The sequence below is a fragment of the Astyanax mexicanus genome, chromosome 21, assembly GCF_023375975.1.
Source record: "Astyanax mexicanus isolate ESR-SI-001 chromosome 21, AstMex3_surface, whole genome shotgun sequence".
Lineage (NCBI taxonomy): Eukaryota > Metazoa > Chordata > Actinopteri > Characiformes > Acestrorhamphidae > Astyanax > Astyanax mexicanus.
The window spans coordinates 1583239-1589884 of record NC_064428.1 but is presented as its reverse complement, the minus strand read 5'-3'; the positions used below and the strand labels follow the sequence as shown (position 1 = coordinate 1589884).

Here is a 6646-nt window from a genome sequence, read left to right as displayed (position 1 = left end):
TGTTTAAGTAATGAAGAGTTACCACCTTAGTTATTTATTAATTATTTCTTAGTATTATAATACTCTATGTTGACTCAAGTGTAATTAATCAGTAAGCAGTCATCAGTTACTGTAGTAAGTACATCATTAAAGCCTTCTTAACTAATAACTAGGTGCTCATTAACTTACGATTATGTAATCAAGCACTATGTTATCAGTTCAGCACTAATTACTTTTTCATATCATTAACACACATTTATAATTATTAAGTAACCAATTGTGAACAACTGTGCTAACTACACACTTAACGTTTCATTAAGTAATTATTAACTACACAGAGATATAATCTATGTATTACCATTTAGCTACCTAGAATAAACACTCAAAAATACACTAATGCTTCTTATATTTATTCCTAAGAAAAAAGTGGATGTTTAGGCTCAGTTTTATACACTGAGCTTAGTTCATCATTAATTACTAGTACAGAAACACTACTCAGCATATTTGTGACCCCGTAAGTAAAGTGAAAAGTCACTGATCTTATATGTACTATTAACTCACTGATAACTACTTAATAAATACCACTGATTGCTGATTACTGATACTTTTAATGTGTTTAAAATGACATTTTTTTCAATGCATCTTCACAATAACTAGTGAATAAATTAATTTATTAACTACCAATAAAATACAACACATGCACAAGAAAGACAACTGATGTGCAAAAGGAATCACTTTTATTTGTAACACTGTAAAGAAAAACAAATCTTTACAACTGCACAATTAAAGTGTAACAGGAATTTTACTAATACACACATTTACACACTGTGTAATGAACCTGTAACCTTTTTTTAAACAAAACTTAAAACAGAAAACTTACCATAAAATATGTTTTCTAAAATCACAAGAAACATTTTTTTTTTTTTACATAATCCTGGCTTAGTCACTTTTTCCGTTTGGGTCTGAACCAAAGTAGAAACCGAGAAAGGGGCCGTGAACCATGATCTGGACCAAAGAACCTACGTTTGATCTGACCAAATGAGTCTCGGTCTGGATCTACAGAGCCATAGTCCAGTTCATCTGTAGTTCACTTTCAAAAACAAAGTTCAGACAGGTTGTCCACACACACACACACACACACACACACACACACACACATACGTTCCCTTGGGCATACAGGTACATCACACAGCATTATGGCTGCACACACTGATTCTGGTGATTGCTGTATCTACTATAACTTTAGATTAACTCTTATTTATAAACAAAATAAAAGGAATTTATGAGAAATCTGTTACATTAATTCTTGTGCGTGACACACTTGCATTCAAAGGGGAGTCGGCAGAGACATGATAAAGCACCTGGAAAACAAACAAACCAAAATAATGTGCAGCATTGGGGAATACATCCATACTTAGTCTGCTCACTAAACTGCAGTGAGAAACAAAAACTAACTGGACCAAATATGTATAACAGCAAACACAATAACTATTTTGCAGACTCAGATTCAGACTTTCAGGTTTTAAAATGCCTTTAATCACGGGTATGAATATCTAGAAGCCTGCCATCTTCCTTCATTTGTTCACCCGCACTTCTGAGGTCTGGTTTGTTTAAAACCACAGCCCTGCACTGCTCTGCAAAATCATACAGCGTATGCTCTTTTATTACCTTGTGGAACATATAGCTCGTATTTGGGAATACGTTTCAGGATCCACCGCTTTCAGCTCGGCAATTGCTGCAGTGTCAACAATTGTTTTGGGATTGACGCCAACATAGGTGTAGGCATCAGTCTTTGACATTCCTCTGGACACAGCTTTTAGTACACACCTGTACCTGGAAATGGCATCTTCAGGCTTTAGGACTGCAAAAGAGATAATTAATTAATAATTAAATAATTAAAAAAGTATAATTATCTTGCCAATAGGGCTGCAGAAAACAAGAAATTTCACTTAATGATAGACCAATTGGTTTAATTTTTTTTAAATTCTCAACATACATAGAAATAATTAAAACAAGTAATCATTTAATAATTAATAATTTAATAAATTAAGTTAAATTATTTCAACTTATATACAGCATTAATCAATAATAAAGGCATAAAGATTGGCTTTATGGTGTGCCTCTTAGGTTCTCAACAGCAGAGACGACAGATCTGCCAGTGTTGGATAGGAGCAATGAATTATTTTCCCACCAAGTCAGTGGATTCTCCTCCTTAAAGAGGGATTTTTTTTATTAACGTTTTACACTTATTAGATCAAATTAATTGACATTAAAGATTAAATTACATAATAAAGTAATTTCATGGCCGTGCATTACGGCCAAAGTAACTTTAGCTCAGCTAACTTTCACATGTATTTGTTCATTAACTTCACAGCGCTGTGTTTACCAATTACATAAAGTCTGTATGGTAAGTTTTTCTGATAAAATGGCCAACAAATTTAGGAACATGATAAGGTTAATGAATATACTGTCAACTATATATATATATATATATATATATATATATATATATATATATATTGTGGTAGGCCCTGGGGTTAGGGGCGTGACCACTGTGACCCGGAAGGAGGAAGCACACAGAGAACACAGACACGGGGATTAAATGAACTCAAAGCATACCTTTATTCGGCTTTTAAATGCCCTCCACCACACCCAAAACAAACTTAAATAAACATACTATGGCCCAATGGGGCTCTAGAGTCTGTAGAATGAACTTTAGTTTAGCTCTAAAGGTCCGTGCAGCCTCAGCCCTCAGCTCCCCAGTCAAGAGTCCTCCCAAATGATGGCGGAGGCTGAGTATATATGCCTGTCTCAACTGGCGGCTCAATCAGCCCTCATGCGGACCAGCTGAGACAGGCATGGCTTTGCGCTCTGGCGTGGGGCGGACCCACAACTCCCCCGCCTCCTCACGCCACAATATATATATATATAAATATATAAAAATATATGCAAAATTACTTTAAAATACAACAACTGAACCCATGTACCTTTTGTTACCTTTTTTCTTTGTAGTATCCTTCATCTTCTGTTGTACCTTCTTTTTCTTGCTCCTTTTTGTTAGTCTTTGGTCTTCAGTGTCACAACTTGTATCAGAATCCTTGGTCAACTTTCGCTTCCTTGCCTTCCTTTCTTTTCCATCAATGCATCACTGCCATCTTCCTTAGTTGCTTTCTTCCACAGTTGTTTATTCTTTCTTGCCTCCCTTTTGTTACGCTTACAGGATGAGGATTCAGAATCTGTGCTTTCCACTTCCTCATAGCTGCTGTCCACGTCTTCAGTGCCATCACTGGTGCTTGTGTCTGACTCAGGGCTTCGTTCAGTCACTATTTTCCTCAATACCAATACTTAAAAAACAATAGTACAAAATACATAATTACAACTGTACATTTTTCCGAATGTAATTATTCTGTAACAACTACTGTAATATGTGAAATTATATCAAATAATACTATATAATACTAACAAAAAATGTTGTACCCAGAAGGATGTGTGGGATTGAAACACTATTCAGAAGGGAGATTAAAAAAGGTTGCCAGGAACAATAAACAATAAAAATGTATACTTTATGTATACTTTATGGGCAATATTTGAACTATACATAGAAATCATGTGTAACGCAACATAACAGACATTTTGTCATGGAGATGTAGAGGTTCCTAATGGTGTCCTGTGATAATCTATCCCATGCAACTTGAATATCCTCACAGTTTTTGCAGATTTTCCGGAGGGGTGGAGTGTTAATAACCCGGATGTTTGCATGTCTCAACAAACCATTGGTCTAGGCAACAACTACATTGCCTCCACCGATGGATTCCTTGGTCATATCACCCAGGACAAAAGGGGGATTGAAGATGACACTGATTAAGTTAAGGGCAGTCTATTACTTTAGCTTGGAAAAACAATTATCATCGCTATTAATGTAAAAAGTGTCAGAGTGTATGTCCTCTCTAATGATCATCTGAAAGTAATCTCTGGGGTGTGTGACTCTCCTATAAATGATTTATCATTCAGGTGAATAAAAGGTATTTAAGCCTGTAAAACTAATTGTCTAGTGTTGTACAACATCTACAGTATTTACAGCATCTGTCACTGACTGATATACATTACAGGGAACTGCCGTCAGTTTACTACATTCAAGCTGAGCACAAAGGGCAGAACACTACTATACAGAGCCTTGCAAAAGTATTTGGCCCCCTTGAACTTTTCAACCTTTTGCCACATTTCAGGCTTCTAATAAAGATATGAAATTGGTATTTTTTTGTGGAGAATCAACAAGAAGTGGGACACAATCGTAAAGTGGAACAAAATTTATTGGATATTTTAAACTTTTTTTTATAAAAAAAGTGAAAAGTGGGGCGTGCAATATTTTTCAGCCCCTTTACTTTCAGTGCAGCAAACTCACTCCAGAAGTTCAGTAAGAATCTCTGAATGATCCAATGTTGACCTTAATGACTGATGATGATAAATAAAATCCACCTGTGTGTAATCAAGTCTCCATATAAATGCACCTGTGATAGTGTCAGAGTTCTGTTTAAAGTGCAGAGTGGCAAGAAAAAAAGCCATTTCTCAAAAGATATCCATAAAAATCTCATTTACAGTGGAGATGGAACCGTTCCGATACAATATCGGTATCAGGGCCGAAACTGACATAATATGGAGGGCGGCCAATCCATTACCGATCCATATTCCAGTCCGCAGTTTCAGCTGGATAATAAATCCGCCATAAGGTTAACACAAAACGCATCACTGATCCAGATTCCCATTCCACAGTTTTCCCTGAACCCCCAGCAGCTTCAGTCTGCGGCTGAATGAGTAAACTTTAGCTGTTTCTCTACAAAAAATGTTGATTGTCTGGAGATTTTTCACTTTATAAACGCCAAACAGCAGAACGGCTACATGTAATATTTGTAAAGTCAGCGTCCGATGGGTGAACAGATTAACACCAGCAGTCTGTTAGCATAACTGGCACTGTATTCTGGTGTTGTAAAGGTATTAACTACAGACTGGAGTAAACTATAGTCATAATCAGAGCTCAAAAATTGAATTAATTGCAGGTCTCATAATGTCAAGGCAAGTTTAGTTTCTGACAGTTGATTCCTGCTGGGTGCAAGGGTTTTTTTTGGATGACAGGTGTGTGTGGGTGTGTGTATTTGTTGTTGCATATAAAAGTTGTAACAATTTAGGTATTAGTGTCTTGCTCATGACGCTCATACTTACATAAGTAAAACGGGGTAAAACTGGTTAACTGCTGGTTATACATTTTTAAACACTGTGTAAAAATATATATAATATTTCTTACTTACCATCACTTAATCTCTGTTGTAAAAATTGCTTGTCATCCTCAAGCAATCTGACTTTCTCTTCAAGGCTCCCCACCTTCACCTTTAGAGTAGTAATTTCTTCATTTGCTCTACGTAAAGCAGCCTGAAGCGTGGGTGCTGCTCCTTCAAAGTGAGGATATAAGTTTGAAATATTTTAACTGATAATTTCCCAATGTTTCAGATCAAGTTTATTTACTTGCACTGAACCAATATTAAATAACTATGGACTTAAGTGATCTGGGGTGCATTTCTCAATAAAAAATGAAGTTACCAATTACAAACAAATTTAAGAACTATGCAACTGTAAAAACTTAAGTTTTGCTTCAGTTTTGTTTTCACACCTTAAAGTCTAGACCAGAGACTGCACCAGGGTTCAGGGTCATTACACATTTAGCATGGTTAGTTTTGGTATCAAACTGCAGCTAAGTATCCCTAAATTTCACAATGGATGGTTTGTGGAATGCTGTTATTTTGGCCAGCTGCCTTTCCAGGTAATTTGAAAACCGTATTTGAGCATTTGCATCACATCGCAAAATGAGCACAACATATTCCCCACAGATTCATTTTATTTCTATTTATAAATAATGGTTAATCTACAGTTACAGAAAATACAGAAATCACCAGCGTAATCTGTTGTACTGCTGCATGACATGCTTGCACGCCAAAGGGAATCTGATTGCGTCAACACTAAGTCTTTTTCTTTTGTTATTTATTATGATCTAAAAATAATATATTGAATTCAAATTCTTATAAGCTCTGTGTAGCTAGATGAAGAGCCGATATCAACCCAGGAGCCATTGCAATCTGAGGCACGTTACAACCCCATTAGTGCTCTGATCAGTCTTGTAGTGTGAAAACCACAACAACTGAAATATTCCCAACTACAGCACAACCAGTCAGGTATAGTGAACATCACAACAACCTGACACTTGTTGTGTAATTTGAACCAGATATAAGCATCAGACTTCATCTGAGAATACTACCTGTGTAATTTATGCCAATCGGAAATCACAAGCATTACCATTTACATAAGTTTAACCTAAATACTTTTTTTTCTATTATTTAAAAGTATATGGATTAATCAGTTTAATCTACACATCATGGTGCTGTCATGGTCCAACGTAGTAACTTGTTAATACCTTGAGTGGATCCCTTGGATTTTTTGTCTGGAGCTGGGTTTTCCATGGCTGGCCTGGCAGCAGGTGGATTTAGGCACTCAGGGATTTCTGATGACACCGTCAAGTCTACTGGCCAGGCATCTTCAGATGCTGTGTAAAAACAAGTACAACATTTAGAATATCTCAATATGGTAATTTAACCCTTTCAGATCCTGCATTTATTACAAA

The 6646-nt window shown here is 36.1% G+C and overlaps 1 long non-coding RNA gene across 1 annotated transcript; it reads right to left on the bottom strand.

Annotated features, from left to right (window-relative positions):
• Nucleotides 1–694: 694 nt before the first annotated feature.
• On the bottom strand, nucleotides 695–3236 carry LOC125785723 (uncharacterized). Its single transcript, XR_007428055.1, has 2 exons — nucleotides 2977–3236; nucleotides 695–1840 (listed from the first exon to the last, which is right to left on the bottom strand). It is a non-coding gene; the product is annotated as an uncharacterized LOC125785723 (long non-coding RNA).
• Nucleotides 3237–6646: the final 3410 nt, after the last annotated feature.